Source organism: Cryptotermes secundus, unplaced genomic scaffold (genome assembly GCF_002891405.2).
Source record: "Cryptotermes secundus unplaced genomic scaffold, Csec_1.0 scaffold381, whole genome shotgun sequence".
NCBI classification, from domain to species: Eukaryota; Metazoa; Arthropoda; class Insecta; order Blattodea; family Kalotermitidae; genus Cryptotermes; species Cryptotermes secundus.
This window is the reverse complement of record NW_019731574.1, coordinates 328,592-353,191: the sequence shown is the minus strand read 5'-3', so window position 1 is coordinate 353,191 and position 24,600 is coordinate 328,592. Positions and strand designations below refer to the sequence as shown.

Below are 24,600 nucleotides of genomic sequence, written 5' to 3'. Positions count from 1 at the left end.
AGTCCCGATAGGGACAAGAATTTTGTCCACGTCGTCCAGACCGGCTGTGGAACACACCCACCTTCGTATTCAATTGGTTACGGGGGCTGTTTACATCGGGGGTAAAGTGGCCCAGGCGTGAAGGTGACCACTCACTTGCAACTAGTGCTGAGGTGCGGAAAATGTGGATTTATACAGCCACTCCCCCATGCACCTTCATATAATAATAACTAATTAGTTAAGCACATGAACAACTTTACCTTTTATTGTTAAATTTAAATTCTAAGAAAGAAAGCAGCAATGTCAATGACAGAACAACAATTTTGTAATACGTACCGATATGAAGCCAAACACTTATCGCTTGATGCATTAAACGGTTACCAATTATTGAAAGAGCGGTTACGAGGGTGAAGCTCTTAGGCCGGCTGGCTTTGGAAAGTAGGCCAATAGATACTATTACGAGAGTAGAAACTAGCGACAATGCCAACTATGGATTATGTTTATGGTGAAAGTCAACTACTTTTGTTGATTTTACCGTCTTCCAACTATTACTTCATGAACACTGTTTCCCTTCCATACAGTGGCAAATATTCGAACTCAAATTTGGGACTTCATAGTTCTTATGGCAATTAACAGGATATTAAACTTCTTCGACGGCCTCTGAGGTCTAGTAGTCAGAGATCCTGGTTACAGATCTAGAGGTCCGGGTTCGATTCCGGGCGTTACCAGATTTTCTGTGAAGTAATGGGTCTGAAATGGGGTCCACTTAGCCTCGTGAGGATAAGTGACGAGCTATTTCAAGGAAATGCCGGCTCCGGTCTAGAAAACAGAAATTAACGGCCGTGGTGATCCGTTGCGCTGATCACGTGACACTCTCTATCCGCAAAAGTTGGAATTAACTTCGCCGACAAGCGACAGTCGCTCGGTCGGTATAATTCGCTTGCGGAATAAAGACCACGGAGTTTTAAACTTTTTCAGTTGCGATTTAGATGTTTAAAATCTTATGTATTGAAATTATCTTTATACTTCCTCAAGCCGCTGGTAGAGATAAAAAATATTAGTTATTTTTCGTTATATTTGTTACCATGAGAATTAAGATCGCAGGTTGGTACTATAATTATAAGCATAACGTGTTCATTTGAGCGAAGTCAGTTGTAGCCTATTAGACTTACGTGAGGATGTTTTGCATTATACCTGTATCCGCATACATGAAGTCAATTACGAACAAAAATAAACCGAAAGTAAATTAAGAATGGTCCACAAAAAAAAACGAAAATGATAAATTACAGAACAATTGTGAAACTAATTATAGACACGACCTTGTTTTGTCCTTCCTTAAGTGATATCGCACTGCTGTAATATATCACGGCTACAAACATTATTCGTAATGTTATGATTATTTTCTTAATGTCGTGGTTGTTTTCAACGAAATATGTAAATCAGGGGACTAAGGATTTTAAACTAGAAGGTTTCCAGTCATTCACACAAAGTCCTCTGACCACGCTGCGTAGAGACTAAATAAAACCGTGTGTGAGAATTAAAATTGTAGTTATATTATAGTAAATGAAATCTTGTTCATGGAAATTATATCATAAATACAAGAAATAACATCAAAATTACATTTGCGGTTTTAAATACAAATTATAAACTTATTAAGATTTTACGAGAGCAATGTAGAACATATTATCACGTGATGGTCAGACGGAGTTTGGATTGGTAATCGGATTTATTGAACTGTTAAACAAATTGTGACTACACTCTACAAACCACTATCACACATAGACTAATGTTCTCAGTCTGTAACAGTTTCAACTAGCTGTTGCTTGGTAGCGGCCTGCAACGGAGGACTTGCGCCTTCAGTTTCTGCAACTCCCAACTGACTGTCTGCAGACTGTCTCTCGTCTGACCCTCGATTCGGACTGGCTCCCTAATGGCAGCTGATCCTCTTTATATACAACTTCGGCACGGAGCGCGCAGAAAACGCCGCTTCCAACAGTTCCTTCATTGTTACATGGGCACGTTGCTTAGCGATAGCTCTGGTGTGCTTACGAATCCGTTGCCTAGCAACAAGCGTGTTTATACATCCGTTCCCTACCAGTGTCTGTCTCTGATGGTTTCGCAGTTCTTCCTTCGAGCAAATATATCCAACAGAAATTCCACTGAGATTAACGAACAAACAACTCTATTGATCCGTCTAAATTAATAAGTTTCCACGGAAAAGTAAGATACATTCCAGAGTAACAGTGAATCTACGGAACAACGTGGTCTCGATCTCCTGCTCGCTGTGATGTTTCATTTAATTACCGACACACGCCTAATTCGAGTATGCAGGATATGACATTTTACATTCTTGTTACGAAATATTTATTTAAGTGGCCTGTAGGCCTGTGTTAAAATATAAGGCGTGTCTACGTAATTAAAATAATAATATATTCAATTTGAATGATTATTTATCATTCACTCGAATAAAGCAAATTAGCACAATGATTCCCAGATATGAGCCGTACATATTAGCCAGTCAACTACTTCACAGCTCTGCAGTGTTCATCTAGAGACTTCGGCGAAGAAGTAACCATTACGAGAACCGGTCAGTTACCTGGCTTCAAGCCCAACACTTCTCGAAGTTCAGTATTTATAAGCCTTTTAGGTCAGAGTTCCTGCCCACAGATCCAGAGGTACCGGTTAGACTCCTGGCGCTTCCAAATTTTCTGAGAAGTAATGGGGTCCTCTCAGTCTCGTGAAGATAATTGAGTAGCTATTTCAACGAAACAGCGGCTCCGGTCTAGAAAACCAAGATTAACGACAGCGGGGATTCGTTGAGCTGACGACGCGAAACCCTCTACCCGCTAAAGATGACACTAACTTCATTGACAAGCGGCGGTCGCTCAGTCGGTATAGTTCTCTTGCGGACTACAGGCCACGAAGTTTTTTTTTTTTGTTTTGTTTCTTTTGTATAACCTTACATCATTTTCACTGTGAGAACTCAAGTGACAACGAGCATAGACCTAGCCTATACAAATGGACGGAGGTTTGTCCCTTAGTAAGCAAGAAACACAAATGTGCCAAATGAGGCAACTGAAGTTTCAGCAGAAAAGTTGTGAGCTGGATTTATCGATAAATCTGTATAAAACGCAAAGAAGGTCCATTTTTATTTGACTTATTTCGAACTGACTACGTTATCTGACTCGTTCTCTCAGCTCTGCAGATAAATTAACGAACGTGAAAACAATTAGATTGTCGGATAATTTCGTGATTGTTTCTCTCTCTCTTCGAGATCTTAACATCGTTATAATGTTATTTATCTGAAAGGTTTAGGTATGAGAAATTGTTTATGCTCTTAACGTGAAGCAAGTGGATCTTCTTTCAGACTCTTCAATCTTAGAAACTTTCTACAAGAACGACAATATACTTCCTGAAGACGGAAGTGAAATATTATAGCGCAACGCCCTTCATTCCGTCCTGCCCTTCAACCTACTTACATTAAATAGAAAATGAATACCCATCATAACCACAACTGTGACGTCTTAACTCTTATTTGTTAAACTAGAGGAGCGATAATTGTCGAACCAGTTTCTTCTTGATATAAATTAATAGAACTAATCCTTATCTATTGCGACAGTTCTTCATTTTCTTCAGTTCGTGATATAAAGAATACAACAGGGCACTTTACTGAGCTAAGTTAATTTTACATTGTTGTGTAAAACTACGTCAATTGTATAACTCGACTGTTGCATTTTCTTCTAAGTCTGTAATATTTTTACATCTTTTCTTACTACTCACGTTTTAAAATTGACCCACCTAATTTTCCAATTTACGACTAAACCTCTCTAAATATTTTCCTGTATACCTTATGTGCCCTGTTTATATAATTGTTCTTACCTTTCAACAAGTTAGTACCTCGTTCACATTTAGAAATATTCTGAATAACATTTCCATCCTCCGCTCTTTCAATGCTGGGCATCTTAATATCGTGTATGCCTCGGTTCTCCATCTCCTAACAAGTGTGTAGCTCCCTTTGCCTACTCCACTCTTCACCCTCCAAATTTTCAAGTTCATGCTTTCATGCTAGTCAAACTATTTTTTTTTTAATTTACTTTATGTCATCGAACTATACCTTCTAAAAATTTTCCTAGGTCCCAATGCCCTTTTTTCTGACACCTTATAATGGAGACACGCGGAGAGAGAAAACGATAGCATACACAAGGCTTTTATACAGACAGAAACAAACTCCGTGGCCTGTAGTCCGCAAGCGAACTATACCGACAGAGCGACCGCCGCTTGTCGGCTAAGTTAGCGCCAACTTTAGCGGGTAGAGGGTGTCACGTGGTTAGTGCAACTGATCCCCACGGCCGTTAATTTCGGTTTTCTAGCTCAGAGCCGCTGTTTCCTTGAAATAGCTCCTCAATTATCCTTACGAGGCTGAGTGGACCCCGTTAAAGATTCACTATTTCTCAGAAAATTTGGTAGCGCTCGGAATCAAAGCCGCACCTCTGGATCTATCCAGGAACGCTGACCACTAGACCACAGAGGCGCTCGCTATAAAATGACAAAGTAGGAACAGTTTTCGACGTGATTTTAATTGCTTAATTACTACATAACGGCCAGTGTTGGATGGGAAGATGACACAGAATGACGAATAAAGGACAATGGCAGCAGCCGTGGCCTGTTTTAATATTAGGCTCTCCAAGAATTTCCAAGAATGGATTCATAAATATGCGTTAAAATTTAGTGTGTGCACTTCCTGGTGCCTAAATTTTTCTTGAATTATGTTCGAAATTCGTATTGAAAATCAGTGATCAAGTTTAATTGTGAGCCATAATTACTTTGATAGCTAATCTCTCTCTTCCAAAGGTCGAGAGCTCGGCGTTTAAACCTTAATCGTTTCGTTTCATTCCGAGAGATAATTCCTGGAACTTTCCTAACCATATAAAGTGGGGCAGCACTGGAAATGAACATTTCACATGAGAGCCCCCATGTTTCGAATTTTAAAATATTTATCTAACCTCATTTATTTAGAATGTCTGTAGCTGCATGCCACATATGCAATTATATCGTAAATTGTGATGCAGGATATGGAATACTTCCATTTAATTTCATTAGAATTTGAAGTTTGTCGATCTTCTAAAACCGGTTTTTCCTTCTAAATCGAAAATTCGATAATTTTAATTATCCTGCTTCTTTACATTTGGGGAAATTAATTAGCGACAGTAGTGACATCTGTCGGCGCGACAGCTGAACACCGATATCTAATTCAGTGAATTCCATCAGCAGATGAGCGTGTGTATGGTGATTTATAGACAAACTGAAATCAAACATGGATAAATTGAGGAAAATATAATTAATCTGTCATTTCACTCGAAAGTAGCATGCCTATTTAAAACATATAAGCAAACATAGGCCTGTGTTCTCGAATTTTTCGATCATGGTTCGTAGATCTGTGCAGCTGTTACTTGATACATGTGAAGCTGGTTTCGGGCGTTCTTTCAGTCACGTGTAGCGATCAATAACTCGACGAGTTTACATACACCTCAACATGTTTCTATCCAAGCGATGTGCAGAGCGCTCTAGCAACATATCACTCATGCAACGAGTCTAGCCTTGTAATTACACATACACACATAAGCATAAATTTAACCTTCTTCTCAAGCAATAAAGTACTCCCACTTACAACAGAGATCTCGTATATTTCTACAGAATGCGAATAATTCAGCCCCACTGCCATACTTTGACGGCTATGTACGTCCGCCCTCTCTGGTGGCAATTCTTGGTCATACGGCTTAAAGTGCAAAATTTTGAAAGCTGAAATAGGTTCTTCTTCTGGACTACAGAAGTTATTTATAAGCAGAAGTTCTGTAATGTTAGAATACTAATTTGGTCTCCCCGAAAACAAAAGAAAAACTGTGTGATGATGGCCCATATGGGGCCGAAATATTTTGTAAAGTGAGAAGAAACATATGTAAAATTAAAGATATTATAATAATTTGATGATCATCACATGTGTGATTATATTAACACTAGTACAGGGCTAGCTTTCTGAAGATTTGTATTCCTAGAACTCTGAAAATTATTCAGATTTCCCCAAATTAAACAGAGGATGACATTGTTTGAGACAGATCCCAAACAAAATTTAAAGTTAAAATTTAGATCATAATATTGCTGATAAACGTAGGTGGGTGGACAATATTAAAATGGATCTCAGAGAGACAGGATGGGATGGTATGGGTTGGATTGATGTGGCTCAGGATAGGGACCAGTGGAGGGCTCTTGTGAACACGGTAATGAACTTTCGGGTTCTATGAAATGCTGGAAAATACTTGAGTAGCTGCAGATTTGGCGGCTCCTCAAGAAGGGCTCCATAAGTAAGTAAGTAATTGATCCATTTTAATAATTCAACAGCGATGTATCTAATTTATAAAAACCACCTGATGATGATCTTGATAGATCGAAACATGAAGTGGTACGAAAATAAAATAATCCGAACATTAAACATTTTAATATCGGTTTATAAGTTACTGTCGTGTTGAGAACGGTCCCTAAGTATACATCTGTTCTTCGGATGGACTGTGTGTAGTTTGGTAGAAAGGTTCCATGGTTCCGGAAGAATCTGTTGCATACATCTGCATCTTGCATCTGACGAAGGAAGTAGGAGGTTCCTCCGAAGTGTTTGTACATACTTCCCAAACTTTATGGCATTATGTTCCAGAATATCGCGTTCTGTAGCTTTATAATATCTAGGAACTGTAACTTTTATCGAAACTCCGTGGACTGTAGTCCGCAAGCGAACTATACCGACCGAGCGACAGCCGCTTGTCGGCGAAGTTAGTGCCAACTTCAGCGGATAGAGGGTGTCGAGTGGTCAGCGCAACGAATCCCCACGGCCGTTAATTTCGGTTTTCTAGACCAGAGCCGCTATTTCCTTGAAATATCTCTTCAATTATCCTCACGAGGCTGAGTGGATCTCGTTCCAGACCAAGCGCCGGGAATCGAACCCGGGACCTCATGATCTGTAGCCAGGAACTCTGACCACTAGACCACAGAGGAGGTCAACTTTTATCGAAAAGGCACAAATAGCATTTCTCGTCCTATATCCGGCAGCCATCTTTCTTAAGAAAAATATTAACATTATAAATCCCTGTGTTCTTGTTAAGAACTGAATTAAGACGTGCAAGATTGAATCCATCGGAACCTTCGCATCCACAAAGCAAACTGCAATGTTATCACACCCCTCCTCAGTGTGCATTGGCTTGCACGATCTTGTCTCTGTACATGCACGCTAAGAACTTTATATATGTACATACCCTGTAAATGGATACAAATGTTTTCTCCCATGCATTATGCATATACACAGCAAAGCATGCATGTCCTCCGCCCCCCTTCCCCCACCACACCGCACCACCTGTAGACCAGATGAACAGCAAGTAAATTATACAAGATCTGGTGACACGCAATTTGCTTAGACAAATAATTTATAGAACTGTCTGTACGGAACTGAGTTGATCCTCTGTAATGGCAAAAGCCAGTTCTCTGAGGTATCGGTTGGGAAAGCATTTGTTGTGTTCGTGCCAGTTCCCTGTATCCGAACTTATGGCACTTGAATCGAGAAAATAGTCAACCAACGAAGCAAATGAATTAGCTGATCTACCAGCAAACCAATCAACCACCCGATCAACTAATTAAATAATCAGCTAATTAAGTGACTGTCTTGTCTATCTATGATTCTATAATCCTTTTGTTGCACCTTGGCCAATTTTTAAGTCTCTTAAACCTATACACAGTTTGTAGAACACCTTGGACAAGGGATCAATCCGACGCAAGGCCGCTACCCACACGCAAAATGACATAAACACACATAGATTTCCATAATTCGAGTTGGATTCGAACCAACGATCCCAATGTTTGAGCGGGCGAAGACAGTTCATGCCTTAGAGCGCGCGGCCACTGTGATCAGGTACTGTAGTAGATAAGACAACAGATAATTATTAATTAGCGTAAAAATTAAACATACTCAGATCAAAAATAACTTAAAAGTCGCAATCATGTCTTCCTCTGCGTCACATCTACACTTATTATCGTGTCCTTAGAGTGTTCCTCTTCGAACACCTGTAATTACTTAAAGGCAAAACACGGATAATTAAACTTCGACCCCTATCTATCTTTTCCTACCCTTCAAATCATTCTGGTATAAATTTCAACCCCGTACAATAAAAACAGTAAGATTCGTTAACTAATAACATCCACCCATTTAAAACCTTAACATATAAATTATTGTGAGGTGTGTGTTGGGGGGGGGGTGATTTGTGCTATCGAGACTAACTTCACTTTCTAGGGTTGGAAGAGCAGTAAGTTACCTGGGGTGTCTCTTCTAAGCTAGTTCTACATTTTTACCTGGCCCTCCATTTAGAGGCACGTTGTATTCTGCAACAATCCATGAAGAAGCCAGTGCCTTCAGTCTCCTGAGCACTATGCAACTCAGAGTCTCAGCAGCCTTCACACAAAATGAACTACAACTGAGCCCCAATTTCAGGCGAACTGGGGGCCCACCATCTCCACGGAGTGTACGAGGAATGTTGAAGGGGATGGTCTTATTAAGATGCCTTGTGAATGATATGCCCTATATACATACAGCGGTAATAATAAAGTAAAGTTACCCCTGTAACAGGCCCTGGAGGCCCATAGAGTTGTGAGATGTTGAGGTTCCCACATTTTCTACGTAATCGGCTCATAGATCGCGGTGAGGTTGTCAGCCCTACACGCCGGCCGCCCTTTACTCCCAAGAATATTCGTGGTATTCATTTCTGTTAGATACTGAGTCGACCCCAGGCCCAAAGTTCGGCTGGAAGGATTAGGTCAATTGAAAAAAATCGAATGACCTCATCGGGACTTGAACCCGCGACCCTCCGGCTCGTAGCATAGTGCCTCAACCAACTACTCTACCGCGCGCCCCTACAGTGGTAATAACGGCAGCTAAATCTAATGACCTATTGGGTCTGGCTCCTCATGAATGACTCTCGGGGTTAGTCAGTGGCCTAAAATACTTTTGAAGGTACGACGTATTTTGAATAGTCAGTCTTACGGTAGAAACGTTGTCTGGCCAACGAGATCTCCAGTACGGTAATTTTGGTTCCCGTTGTATGTCGAAAACATAATCTAGTAACTTTCTAATTACATTACATTACGTTATGTTATGTTAATATGATGAATTTTCGAAGGTGTTTTAGACACAAAATATGAAGGAATAGAAACACTTTGCTCTCTAACAGGGTTCCTCTGCTGAACTTTATTTGTATTTTAATGTTGATAAGGCTNGCAGTACAGGCGCACCGAGCAGAGGGACAAAATTCAAACAATGAGAAGTCCCTAAGATTGCTGGGAGGAACACGAAGGCTAACATTTTCCAAAAGAGAAGCGCAAGATTTAAGACCACGAAAGACCTGAACAAGAAAAAGTGCATCAAGGTGATGTCTCCGTGTATGTAAAGATTGTAGACTTAATTGCTCTAAAGCATCAGTATAATTATATGAAATAAGAGGGAAGAAACGATAAAAACAGACGGACGCAAACTTCTGCTGGATGCGCTCAAGCTTATTGGCATCAGTCGAGGTGATGGAGTTCCAAACTACTGAGGCATATTCCAACTTTAGTATAGACACAAAGTGTGTCATTAAAATGTCTTCCAAATTATATCATAAATTATGCAAATATTAGATGATACGTAGACTATGTTGTTAAATGCCCTGTTACACATACCAGAGGCCATGGCATATCAGAAAGCACTTCATAGACTCGATCCTGATTTCCGCACTCGAATAATTCATATAACGACCACTGTCCCAAGTCCGTCAGTGCAGGTTGCGTGTCCGGACGCAGAGGGGTGGGGAGACGACCACAGGATGGTGAGGGGTTGGTCAGCATGCCGTATTTAACAACATTCTTCACACTTGCGCGCGCCCAACTCAACAATTACAGAATAATGAAGGCGTTTTTGTTTCTCTCGCTTAACTTCAATATGTTTGCATGTGGTGTAGGGGCGGGTGAGGACAGAGTGAGGGAAAGATTTCAAGGGGAAGATAAAATTACTGAAAACAAAACCACGCAAATGTTCTGTTGTGCAAGTACACGTTGTCACAAATAACCAGTCTTATATTCTAATGATAGAATTATGCTGCTGCATGGAAAACGGAATTATGCAGCAATATCAACGTCAACTGCACGTTATTTGAGTGAGACTGACCTGTAGAAATGGAATGGAAATGAGTTGATATTCCAGTCAGTAGGGGATATGGTGACTAGGTTACTGGGGTTCGATTACCGGCAAAGACAGGCACTTTATGTCAGCCACTGCGCCTTGAACGGATCGGGGGACCCACCCAGCATCCTACAAAATGGATACCTGGGGCTCTCTCTCCAAAAGAAAAACTGACCACTTACGTCCATCAGACCGAGGTTGAGGGTGCGTGGAGCTGAAATGTCCTTATCTTCATAGAGAGGTGTTTAACAATGCGCTGACCCTATAGGTAGACATGTGACAAGAGAACCTGTAGGGTACACCCTTGTGCCAATTGGTGTTTTCTAAAGGAAAAAAAAAGGCGGTATTCAGAAAGAAGTTTTGGGCGCACGGAAGCATCTAGTGTAAAATGAATTAAAGTGAAGGTAAAGGTGTCCCTGTGCTTATTAATAAACACAACGCCATGAAAATATACGGCAGAAAGGAGGTGTCTGGTCAGATTCACGCCCTGGCCGCTGTTAACAAAATCAGCGGCCTATTCCAGGGATCCTGGGTACGAATATCCTGTTAAGGAATAAAATATTTTGACACACATATATATATATAGGCATAAATCTATATACTATATACATGCAGCTTCGAGAATGTTTTAGTAGTGTTCGGTTTGAACCCCAAAAGGGACATTGCTACACTGACTTAGGTTTTCGTTGTTTTCAAGTAAGGGAAATGTCCGAAAATTAAATAATTCGATTATTTCCTTCAAGATCCATCGGATGTCATCTTCTTCAGTCATCCTATCATCCGACGGTGTATGTATAGTTCAAATTTTGACAGGGGATAAAATAACCCGCCAAAAAATGTGTACATGCAGAATTCGTGAGTGGGGGCAGGGGGTGAGAAGTGCATATGGCCTTGTCAGATACGCAAGTCATACAGAGGCCACTATGGAGGGTACTTTTTATATCCTGGCATGGTACAAGCTTAGCGACGTTCATGAAAAAATAAAAATAGGTGCTGCCCCCGATCCTCAGGATCGAAAATTAAGACAAGAAAGCAAGCAGGCCAACTCTTTATAGAGGCACAGAATGAAATTCTGAAATCCTACAGAAACTGCCTCAGGCGTATATGGAGGGGAAACTCTGAAACGCGTCGTGTGAGTGTGGATGTGATTCGGCTGGCTCAGGATATGAACCAGTGGCGAATTCTTGATGGGCATGGAAGTGAACCTGTGATTTGCATAAATACAGGCAGACCCTCTAACTTGTTCCAATTCAGAACTAATTTTTGAACTAACTTCACGCATGTAAGCCATTCTCGAGAACCTTCCAGTTCAGCAGCTATTCAAGAATTTCCAAGAATTTTATGGAACTCAAGGTTCCATTACAGCTTTCACAAGAGTTCTCCACTGGTTCCTATCCTAAGCCAGATCGTTCCGGTCAATACCACCCAATCCTATCCAAGATCAATTTTAATATTATTCACCAACAAACATCTCGGTCTTTCTAGTGGTCTCTGCCCTATAACTTATATGCATTCCTCTTTTCCTGTTCGTCCTACATGCCCTGCCCATCTCATCCTCCTTGACTTCATCATTCTAATTATACTTTCTGAAAAGTAGAAGTTATGTAACTCCTAATTATATTAATTTTTAAAAATATGAATAAATTAAACATAAACTTCTCTGCCTATATAGAAAAACGTAAACGTAGAGATTTGCGTTCAAGTCATCGTGCCAGGCATGGGATTCTAACCCATGATCCTAGTTTCGAGCGACTGAAGGAATTACGAGCCTTAAACTGCGCTGTCACTCATATCGGGCATGGACGACTCCTAATTCCCCAGAATGCCACTATCTCAAGAATTCAGTTACTAACTGATAGTCCCCCTTAAGGTTCGGCCACACAGAGCGCTACGCTACGTACGCTGTGTACACTCTGCGACACAGGTAACATAGGGAACATAGCGTACGTAGCGTACGGAAGTCTGTGTGGCCAGTCACATTGGCAATAAAGGGAGTTATTTTTCTGTTCGTATAACGAACATAGAGTACGTAGCGCTCTGTGTGGCCGAACCTTTACAGTCTTAACGCAAGGAAATCAACCCAGACTTAGGCCACTTTCGTTCTTAGCAGAAAGAGTTAATGAAATGCACCCCCTGTCTATCATGCAGGATACAACACGCATTTTAACATCACGTTGCCTATCAAATGACGTATAAATAAATTAAAAGGCGATAAGGGAGTTTAAAAAGCATCGTGTTTTAAAAAACTTAATGAGATCAATTAAAAATAACTTAAAGCTCATCTCAAGCTAAATGTTTTTTTAATTGCTAATACAAGACTTCAAGTGCAAACAGCGAACTGATCTCTCCGTTCGAAATCCTCACAACAAAATTCCATTTCTTAATTGTGGTTTGTTATAATTATTATTGCAGTGAACCTAATTAAGACATACGGTAATCCACTGAAGCTAATGCAAGCTTACACGTTAAGGCGTTAGCCACATATCATGATTTCCCTGCTTACAAGGCCTACGACGTTTAATTATAATCTACAATTTTACTCCGCGTTGTAATTACTTTCCGTTCCCTCTTAAGCGGTTTTAATCGGGGAATTCATTAGTGACAGTGACATAATTACATATGAACACATCGAACAAGTAGACTGAAGCGGTAACACAGCGGTTCGAATCTCGGACGAGACACCAGCTATTGCGACGCCCTACAGGCGCCTGTAGAGACTGTACGTCACTTCACACCACGACTGCTTCGCTACAGCCTTTCCAGATCAGTATTCATGCAAATCGTTTGACGTTGCATACACTGAGTTAATGGCGTCTTGAAATAAACCGAAAATAAATGAATAAGTATGTTCAGAACGGTGTGAAGCTGTGTTCTCATTGGCTTCATGAATATAACTGATAACTACTTCACGGGGCTGAGCCCTTCTTGAGAAACTGCCAATTGTGCAGCTACTCAAGAATTTCCCAGCATTTTAAGGAACCCGAAGGTTCATTACAGTGTTAAAAAGAGCCCTCCATTGGTCCCTACTCTGAGCCAGATCAATCCAATCCATACTATCACATCATATCTCTCTAAGATCCATTTTATTATTGTCCACCCACTTACTCCTTGGTTTTCCTAGTGGTGTCTTTCATTCTGGCTTTCCTACCAATATCCTATATGCATTCGTCTCCCCATTCGCGCTATATACCCTGCCCACCTCATCTTCCTTGAATTGATCATTCTAATTATATTTGGTGAAGAGTACAAGTTATGAAGCTCCTCATTATGCAGTTTTCTCCAAACTCCTGTCACTTCATCTCTCTTCAGTCCAGATATTCTCTTCAGCACCCTCAGTCTATGTAAAAAAAAAAGCAAAGCTATCCCTGTAACAGAAGGCCCATAGGGTTGTGAGACGTTGAGGCTCCCACATTATCTAGACAATCGACTCAAAGATGGCGGTAAGGTTGTCAGCCTTACGCCCCGGTCGCGCTTTACTCCCCAGGTAAATTACTTAATTAATTCCTGGTACTCATTTCTGTTAGAGACTGAGTCGACCCCAGGGCCATAGTGCGGCTGGAAGGATTAGGTCAATTGAAAAAAAAATCCAATGACATCGGGAGTTGAACCCACGACCTTCTGACTTGTAGCATAATGCCTCAACCAACTACGCTACCGCATGCCACCCTCAGTCAATCTTTCTCTCTTAATGTCAGGGAAAACTTTCACAATTATACAGAACCACAGGCAAAATTATAGTTTTGTACTTGTACGTGAACATTCTAATTTTTATGTTTCCAGAGAGCAGACGAGAAGACAAAAGGTTCTAGACTGAATGGTAGCAAGCATTACCCGAGTTTAGTCTCCTCTATATTTTCCTTCTGAATCAGGTTGTATAACTGATAAATGAAGGCTGGAAATCGTAAGATCATATTTTCTCAGTACCGTCGTTCCCATGCGTCAGCCTGTGTATTTGTCTCCCATTAAAAACATTTTCAATAACTGACGGATCTTGATTGAACTTGGTATAAATTTCAGGTCACTTTACGCCCCTTTACCTAATTTATAATTTACAGCTCAAGAGGTTAGTCGCTGCCTTCCCACCGCGGCAGCCCGGGTTCGATCCAAATTCTGGTCAAGTGGGATTTGTGGTTGACAAAGTGGCGCTGGAGCAGGTTTTCTCCGAGTACATCGCTTTCCCCTGCCAATTTTCATTCCACCAATTGCTCCACAATCACCCTCACCTATCATCTGGGGCTGGTACAATAGGCCAGAAGTGGCCGCAGTGCAAGGAACTTAGTCCCATCCCACTAGTAATTAAAATTAATTTATTTATTTATAGTTTAATTTTCATTGTTATTTTCTTATTTAGCATATTAGTGCCCCGTATTTCTCTCGACGAATCTTCCTCCATAATATTCCACAAAGAACGTAGAAGAGTCATGGAAATTTTAGGAAACAAATTGTACGTAATTACATACACAATTCTTTCTTGGGATATACATCACTTGCGCATGCGTTAATGTGCGCTTATGCTATGTACTAACGGAAGGAAGATATAGCAGACCGTGTCTAGGCTCACCCACTAGCAGGCTTCATCCTCTGCCACGAAGATAAACTGTATCAGAGTGAGAGAAAGCGATGATTACAGCGTAACTGGGACCCACTTTCCTGATATATATATATCTTCCCTTCTCTCGCGTGATTAAATTAATTGCCTTGCAAATAGGGGTCCATTATGTTATGATATAGCTACACCCCCCCCCCCTGCATTCCCTTCCCCATTAGAGATCTCTTTGTACATGAAAACAAAACTGTTTCCTTGTTAACATTTTACTTCAAAGGAATAACGGCGTGCAGGTTATAAAACAAATGAATGTCACAGCGGTTATGTTACAGTTTCCATTATTGTGATTGCTGTTATGTCTGTGATGCGAAATTGAGGCGCCAGGATGGTTTATAATGTCAACGATTTTAACGCACTCTGGTGAGTAATTTTGCGTGAAAATATCGCAGTGCTAATCCGACCTATTGTTTGCTTCTGTGTGCTGTAATTCTGAAGACTGGTGGCAAAATTTGTAATGTATGTCCAGTAGCTAACTGCTCCCCCTGGTTTTGAGAAATGTATTCGGTACATTTACTGTCATTTGAAGGCGTTAATGAACAGTTACATTTTTAGTAAACGGCTCACTGCACTATGTAATTTATAAGTGACTTATTTTTCCGTATACGCAGGCATTTTACTGTTACAAATAATATATTTATTTCCAGTAAATTATTTGTAACATATTTAGAAAAAATTGATTTCCCAATTATGGAATAATGACTTATGCCTATATCATTTCGCAGTGTCGGGTTGCTTGTCCATTCTTTCATAAAAACAGCATGAGGAACCCGGAGATATACTCAAGAGTCCTTCGAATATTTTCCAGTAGGTCAACTGTTGTTATCCCTTTAAATGCTGTTAAGGACCATAGGGTTGTGAGATGTCGAGGTTCCCACATTTTCAAAACAACCGGCTTATTTATAGCCGTGACGTTGTAAGCCTTACCCACCAGGAATATTCCTGGAACTCATTTCTGTTAGCGGCTGAGTCGACCACGGGTCTCAAAAATTCAATGACCGCATGGGATTTGAACCCGTGACCTTTCTTCTCCGACATTATAGAGACTGACTACGGGCTAGACGAGTTCGAGTCCTGGTAGGGTAAAGAATTTTCTCTTCTCCACTTCGTCCAGATCGGCTCTGGGATACACCCAACCTCCTATCCAATGGATTCCGGGGATTGTTTCTCCGGGGGTAAAGCGGCAGGGGCGTGAAGCTGACCACTGGCCTCCAACTAGTGCCGAGGTCAAGAAAATGTGGATCTATACATCCACTCTTCCATGCGTCTTCATGGCGTTGAGCACAGGGACAACTTTACATATACCAAATTTTGTTACAACTGGACAAAAATAACGAAAACTTGACACGAAATTCTGCGTACGTTTCGATGACTATCTCGGTCATAATTCGTTAAAAATGAATCGGCGAGGAAAAAGTTTAAGTAAACAATATAGAGAAAGAAAATCCGCATATTTTGAATTCTATGCACTGTTCCCGTTAAGTCTCGCGTTTGCAGAGACAGTCCAACAGAAACGAGAATACGCACCAGAATTGTTGAGCTGCGTGTACATTTCCCAAGTTGTAAGTCACATAAAGCCCGCGCCGTAGATCAAGCGGTTAGTCGCTAGCTTCCCACCGCGGCGGCCCGGGTTCTATCCCGGGGTCTCGTCAAGTGGGATTTGTGGTGGACAAAGTGGCGCTGGAGCAGGTTTCCTCCGAGTACTTTGGTTTCAACTGCCAATCTTCATTCCACCAACTGCTCCACAATCACCCTCACCTATCATCTGGGGCTGGTACAATAGGCCAATAGCACGATGAAGAAGAGATTATTAATCCCATTTGGGCCTACTGATGTATAGTGTTACAAAATTCCGGCAGTTAATAAAACAGACGCTGCAGCAATCTTATCGCAAACTGGGAGTGCAGAAAATAGAGAGCAGGCCTGTAAGGCCAAGGCCTTTCCCCGAATGTCAGAGTCAAGGATCCTGCTATTAAACATATTAACTACTCAACCAATTGTCCTTAGCTTCAGCTGCGTCAAAGGAAATTATACATAAAGAAACAAATCTGGTGCACTCGTTGTAAAATTGTGTTAGGCATGAAATGTATTTCTTTCACACCTACGACTTTTTAACGAAGGATTTACTGCGCCGTAAAGAAAATACTGCGAAGCACGCCCGGGATACATACCTGTGGATATTCATGTGTCCGTATTTGCTGTCTCACTTTAATAAAAATTGAAATATTTCGAGAAATTTTAGAGGAACTCGTGAATATTAAATTCACTAACAATTTTAAAGACCGAGACAATCATAAATTGTAACAAAACTGTTACTATAAATTCGAGTCAATAAATCGTCCTTACATATTTCGATCCTGTAGGGCCATCTTCAGAGGCATTATGGATCTGAGACTTTCTTGAGGAGCCGCCAATTATACAGTTATTCAAGAGCTTCCCAGAATTTTATCGAACACGAAGGTTCATTATCGTGTTCACAACAACCCGCCACTGGTCCCTCTCCTTAGACAGATCAATCCAATCCATCGCATCCCATTCTACATCTTTAAGATCCATTTTAATATTGTCCACCCACCTACGCTTTGGTCCTCCCAGTGGTCTCTTTCCTTCTTGCTTTCCAACCAATATCCTATATGCATTCCTCTGATCCCCCATTAATCTTCAGAGGTTATTGTGATAAAAGGAGATTTCTTACGCGTACATTTAAAATTAAATCTAAAAGTCTTAAAATTACACAACACATTTTTCTTCTTAGATTCTGCGGAATTTGTTGCGGTTTCTGTGTCTTCAGGGAAGTGTTACTAAGGTGTTTCTGTGTGTGCTTCATGTGATGTGTTGAGTAGTTCTTTGTTCGTAGTTCTCTTAGATCCGTTGCTACAGTATTTGAAAATTAATATAAGGGTAACAGTCGATGAGTCATATTAAAAGACCAATGAAAATGCTTTCACCAGTTCACATGTTGTTATATACGAACAGACAGACAAATACAGAGAGGCGAAAAATCGTAATTTTTGTAACTCGCATTTCTGACATACCAAAAAGCATAAGTAGACAGAGAAAGAGACAAGTCGGGGTCAGACTGTACGGTCACCCATCCGACTCTAACCTCGGAATTTTGTCACACTCTCAGTCCATTCCTTTCCAGAGAAAAATAAAAGTGAAAATCCTACGGAAGCATTTCCGTTGGCAAGTTCTCACAATTGAAATATTAATGACAAATTATGTCNGCGAAAAATCGTAATTTTTGTAACTCGCATTTCTGACATACCAAAAGGCATAAGTGGACAGAAAAAGAGACAAGTCGGGGTCAGACTGTTCGGTCACCCATCCGACTCTAACCTCGCAATTCTGTCACACTCTCAGTCCATTCCTTTCCAGAGAAAAATAAAAGTGAAAATCCTACGGAAGCATTTCCGTTGGCAAGTTCTCACAATTGAAATATTAATGACAAATTATGTCCAATTTTAATATAATTATGTAAAGTAGGGTTAATATAAATATTATATTTACAAACATATTTCCAATAGTTGTCTTCCTTATCCAGTACATATGTATGAGTTATTCTAATTTTACTTATTTACTGACAATTTAGTTTTCATTACGGTGTTCCAGTGACGTTGGCCTCACACTACAGACATAAATGTGGCTCAACATTGTTTGCCTTTGCCCCATCTCTTCATTTTCAGAACTCGTAGATCATTCTCAACATCTTCCAAAGTGCGAAGATATTAAACTGAATTGGCCTTATAACCTAAGCTTAGCTCTTTCCCCTAACTTTATATCCGTCATTTATCTCTACGCTTCATAAAGATGTTGTTTTAGAAGTGGGGCTTATTCTCACGCCCAGCCCCTTATCTGGAGGATCAGGAACTGATTTCCAAAAAATTGTATCCTTCGAATTTTCTAGCGTGGATCCTACAAGAAACGTAGTCTCCCGCTAGCACAGCCCTCCAGATGAACAGGGCACATCTCGAAGTAGTGCATTAGACTACACAGTACATGTGTGCCCTACAAATACGGACCCAGCGAATTTGTAATCGGTTAATCCAGTTTTCTCTCTTGCCTAATTAGGCCTATGCAGAGAACTTGGGTCACTCTTGTATCGTTGTAGGCAATAAGAAAAATTACTTAAGAAATTATTCTCTTTGATAATTATGTGCGGCTCACTTTTCGTGATTATAGTTTACGGCATTATAGAACGCTAAGCACAGTAATTTCATAATGTAGTTCATTTGGAGGTGATTATCATAGGTCTATTACTGAAGCTTCTGTAAATTTATACTGCAGAATTCCCTTTGTAGGTGTAATGGAAGTACTTATTTACTATGGAGTTGGGCCCTTCTGGAAGAGCCATCAATACTGCAGCTACTCAAGAATTTCCCAGGATTTTATGGAACCCGAAGGTTTAGTACCGTGTTCGCAAGAGCCCTCCACTGGTTCAATCCCGAGCCAGATCAATCCAATGCATACCATCCAATTATATCTCTTTAAGATCCATTTTAATATTGTCCACCCACTCACGCCTTGGTCTTCCCAGTGGTCTTTTTCCTCCTGGCTTTCTCACCAGTATCCTATATGCAANGTCCACCCACCTACGCCTTGGTCTTCCCAGTGGTCTCTTTCCTCCCCAGCAATATCCCATATGCAACCCTGGTCTCCCCCATTCGTGCTACATGACCTACCCACCTAATCCTTCTTGACTTGATCATTTGTAAGCGTGTGAACAGTAGTTTTAAGTCAGGAGTGAACTCTTCAGGTTTTGAGATCAAAGAGATAAATTTCGTTGAAATGATATTTTGTTCTCGTATTCCTGTTGCGCGTCATCTCTTCTGAAGGATTGTGACGCAATTGCTTGTAGGCCTCCTTAGCTGTAGCACATAGCGGAAAAACAAGAACCTGCTTTGTTGTAAGAGCACCGTTACAAAGAATGTTATTAAAAGCACAGATAGTTCACTACTACATAAAATGACATAACAAGGAAAGGTAAACAGCGAAGTTGTCCTTGTGCTTAATTAAGCACTCTGCTATGAAGACGTATGGGGGAGTGAAAGTGTAGCTGTACGCATCCATAAATTGTGTACCAGTTGAATAGGAGCCTGNGTGGGGGTGGGCACAGTCGGTCTGGACGCTGTAGAAAAGAGAAAATTTCTTGGCCCTTCGGAGAATCGAAGACTGATTCCTCGGCCTTCCATCCCATACTCCGTCTCTATGCCCACTTGGCTATGCCGGCCCCACGGAACTAAAAATAGAAACTGAAACCTGAATAAAAAGAATTTAGGAAGAAAAATAACTGTGAAGGAAAGGGGAAAAGAAGAGGAATAGTGAAAGGAAAGACTGAAAAAATATGAAGGGTAAATAGTAGAGAAAGAGAAGAAATGAAAGATAAATAGAAATAAGGAAGGACATGGAAGACAGAAAAAGGTGCGAAGGAAAATTATGGTGTATAACGAATATTTCAATACACGTCGAGAAACAAAGGAAGGAAAGGCTGAGAGAAGAAATGAAGAAAATATCGTCTAATAGCACAGGACATTTCTCGAATATTGCGCCATGTTGGGCATAGTCGTGAGGATCTTAACCCAGCAAAAGCTTTTACAGTATGCATAATGGCGTACACACTGAAAATTCAGATGATTAACTTTAAAATGCATATACCACTTGAAGATGACACATAAATAGGATCGAAACATGTGCGTAGAAAACATTATTAATACTAGATAATTTTGAAGTATGTTGCTATGTAAACCCGAAAAAAAGTAATGATTGTGATAAATTTGAAGCTTAAAAAGTTTTATATACCTAGGCCTATATAGAAAGAAAAGAAAAGAAACGTTTATTCTATCTCTGCGTTAATTATGTTTCCCTTTGCAGTCCTACAAGCTCTGACATATGCGTAGCATAAGTTGTCGTGTTATGCGAGGAATTATCGTGATGAAAGCAAGTAATTAGCAAGAATATAGTCATAATTTGCTTACGTTAGAGATAATTACATCTCAATCTGACATCGCAAAGATCGCGGGAAGTTTTACTGAAATGAGCTTGAAACGGTAAAGTTCACGGACAAGCATCATTTGCTTTCTAAAACAGCAGACCAAATTGAACTCACACATCTCAATATACCGCCTTAGTACATGTTTCTGTCCCTCTATATAAAATGCACTATGGCCTATGTATCATTGTCGAAACCTAATCTGCTTATTGCAAAATCATCAGATCTGCGTGTACTTCGATGTCACAAGAATTTACTCAATTATATTATATTTCAACATCCTGTTGCATTGACATATCGCTCGTTCATTCATTTTCGTCTCTAATGCAACACAAGGTCGCCTCTGTGGTCTAGTGGTCAGAGTTCCTGCCTACAGTCCCAGGCGTCTCGGATTCGATTCCCGGTGGTACCACATTTTCTGAGAAGTAGTGGGTCTGGAGCCTCGTGAGGATAATTGAGGAACTATTTGAATCGAAAATAGCGGCTTCCGTCTAGAAAACCGAGATTAACGGCCGTGGGATCCTGTCGCGCTGACCACGCGATACCATCTATCCGCTAAAGTTGGCACTAACTTGGCCGACAAGCGGCGGTCGCTCGGTCGGTATAGTTCACTTGAGGACTACAGGCCAGGGAGTTTTTTTATGCAACACAAACCGTTCACAGACTCTTATTTATTTAAAAAGAAAATTAAAATCAAATTTAATTGCAGCATGTTTCAGGCTTACAAGGCCTTACGAGGCCGGCTTCACTAACTCAGTCTGCCCCGGTTCGTGTGACAATGAATCCCATGTTATAGAATATTGTCACGTGTCCTGGGATCCGTGAAAAATAATTGGTGGGTTGCGGATTACAAGAAGTTATTTTATTGGGTAACTCGTTTACAGTCACTACAATCCCTCCGAAATTACGTCTTCCAGACGATGCGACCTGACTAGCCAGCCCATCGTCTCTGATCTGATCACTGATCAGGTCTTCTCTGATCTCTCTCTTCTCCAAGCTTCTCTGATCTCTCTCAAGTCAAAGTCAAGTCACATTGCAACTGATGGTCAGCCATTAAGTCAGTAAGTCTTGGTGTCGAGCCCTATCTGGGGCCCATGACCAGATATTTATTATTGTTTGACAGTTACGGCCTTATTTTTGTGGGTCGCCCTCACAGACGAGAGGACGGATCTGTCTTTTGTATATGATGCTGGCCCTTGCCAGCGCAGTCTATCTGGGGTTCGAGACCCTTGGGACTCGTGACCCTATTTTACTGTCTCAGAATTGAGACTTCACTTTTCGTCGCCTCCTACGACTCGCAGGGTCACGGTGGAGGTATTCAACACCGCCTCCACACGGGGGAAGGACTAGAAGACGCCTTCTTGAAGGACATCCGTTGCAGTGGGAACTGCAGTAGTTCTGGCCTTCATTCCCGTGGTAACATCTGCCAATTTACGAGTTGTCGCGTTTACAATTGTCGCCTTAGTAACGGGGTATTCACTGTACCTTGTTGTATGGGAAATATAGTTACTGAGCCGTTGTATAGCAATGGATGTCTCTGTATGCGCTGTCTCGGAAACGTGTTTAACAGCTGTTGTCTAGCAATGGACGCAATCAGATATTCTGGCTATTAGGTGGCACGCCACAATGTCATCTTTCGCACTACAATATGTTCGTTCGCTCCGCGTTTTATTTCTTTATTTTTCATATAAGGGACATACGGCCAGTTAATGAGAACTACATATGAAGGCGACACCCATGGGCGACGCAAAATGAAAATTTCAAATCTTCCTCCAAAAAGTTTCAGCAATATTCCATGTCATACAAAAAGCCAAAATTAAATTTGTGCTCCGTGAAAGCACGATTTCTTTATAATGGACCAATTAAACCGAAATTTAATTTGCCAAGCTACATATATTTAGGCTCCAATGCCAAACGTAATTGAAATTAATTTATTAGTTTTGGGAGATTAAACATATAGATAGACAACACCAACCTCTCCTAAGAAATATGCAAAGAAAAAAACTGCATTCGCTAAAATGTTATTCTGCAGTATAAACAAACGCAGACACACCGACATTCATTAACAGAGCGCTTAGCCAAGCATCAGAAACTTCTGTCATCATTAAACAAAACTATTTTAAACGTTTCAAAAATTTTCAGCCATCTTTATTGTGTTATATATGTAAGCCTGGCATGAAATCGATCAGCATTGAATTAACTGCCTCTGTGTCTCGGTATAATGAAACCTGGGCCAGTTCGATAATTAAAATCACATTACAGAGAGCACTCGCTTAAAGTGTCTATTCGCCCAGACCTCAGTTACGATCCGTAATTGCTAGCTCTAATTAGCCTGTGGCATGGTCTGCATTGCAGAGGCAGGCTAAAACACATTTCCTTGTACAGCTGATTAGAAGCAATTTTCATCATCTAATCGTCTCCTCTTCATACATTATCTAAGCCAGAGTTTTGTTATTAATGTGTTAATTTGACCTACCGTTTCTTCATCATAGCTCATCAGTGGAGATTACGTGCATGGATATGGCTCATCATGTCATTAGTAGAAGTCTTAATGTGCATGCAATAGTGGCCTAGGAATGACACCGGGTACGTCCATCGCCTGGTGTTCGTGTTTTTCAGGACACTGGGAGATAGAAAAAGTTCAAAACCTATGTAATCCTGAGTGTTATTCACCATGGTCAGAACCCTTCAGAATCTGGTTTTTATTCTGGCGTAACCATATTTCAATCTCGGATTCGAAACAATTATCGTGATTAAAATTAAGACCGTATTCCTTAAACCCCAAATGAAAATTCTAGGACATAACTCTGTCCTCCAAAGTCATCCATAATTTTTTAGCCATAATCCTACACAATTGAAAGTTGAAACATCGTATTTAATTGAAATAATCACTCATAAGACATTATTTCTTAACCCGAGGAAAGAAAATATTTGCAGGGGCTTGAAAAGCAAGGTGCTAAGGGTAGGAGGGTGAACCGGAGGGTTGGAGCGAACTGAGAAGGCAGGAAATTATAAGCGATAACATAAAGCTCCCTTCATTTCAGACATTTCATAGCCTTTTACACCAAATCGATAGTTGAATGAATGAAGAAATCTTGGAATTTCAATAGTCCCCAAACCAGAAAATGTCTCATATCACAGTTAACAATAAAATCGGCGGCGCCATAGCTCAAGTGGTTTTCGCTGGCTTCCCACCGCCGCGGCCCGGATTCGATCCTGGGTCTGGTCAAGTGGGATTTGTGGTGGACAAAGTGGCGCTGAGGCAGGTTTTCTCCTAGTACTTCGGTTTCCCCTGCCAATCTTCATTCCACCAATTGGTCCACAATCACCCTCACCTATCATCTGGCGTTGGTACAATATGCCAGAAGTGGCCGCAGTACAAGGGACTTAGTTCCACACTACTAGCAATAAAAAAAAATACATGTTTGCTTCTTATAGGCAGGAGTTCTCAACCCGACACCCAGCACTGCACGCGGTAGGACCACCCCTTGTAGGTCGTCAAAGACTGCTTATGAAATTTATTTCGAGCATCCTCAATAGCTGCAGACCGTGTTCTCAAACAACAACCTGACAACAGATCATTCTGTGGCCACAAAAGACTCAGTTAAGTTGGAAAACGAATGTCTGCCTGTCCAGAATATCTCTGAGGTTACGTTATGTTTTCAACTGGAAAGTTTACGGAAGGGACTTAGTCCCACCCCACTAACAATAAGAAAATAAACATAAAATTCATCATTCCTTTATTTAAACATTTTCCATCTAAATGTCTCAGTAATGGCGATT

General features: G+C 40.7%; 1 protein-coding gene across 1 annotated transcript in view; it reads left to right on the top strand.

The window, feature by feature from the left end:
* Nucleotides 1-24,600, top strand: part of LOC111867129 (homeotic protein empty spiracles) — a 68,516-nt gene that overhangs the window by 9,550 nt on the left and 34,366 nt on the right. The window lies entirely within an intron of this gene.